Below are 238 nucleotides of genomic sequence, written 5' to 3' on the forward strand. Positions count from 1 at the left end.
CCGGCACCTCCCGGCTTTGGGGGGAGGCGGGGGCGCGGCCTCAGGAATGTGTGGGCTGGGACCCGAGACTTTCAAATACGCCTTAAAATTCAGTTTTCAACGTGCTCATAAGTGGTTTAAAAACTCCGTTTAATCACCCACCTGAGCCAGGGAGCCCCCAGCCCTGGGCAGAATTATTCGAATGCTCTGCGAAACCTATTCCCACTTTAAGCAATTTTGATCGGTTGTTACTTATTTT

Source organism: Geospiza fortis, unplaced genomic scaffold (assembly GCF_000277835.1).
Source record: "Geospiza fortis unplaced genomic scaffold, GeoFor_1.0 scaffold106, whole genome shotgun sequence".
Lineage (NCBI taxonomy): Eukaryota > Metazoa > Chordata > Aves > Passeriformes > Thraupidae > Geospiza > Geospiza fortis.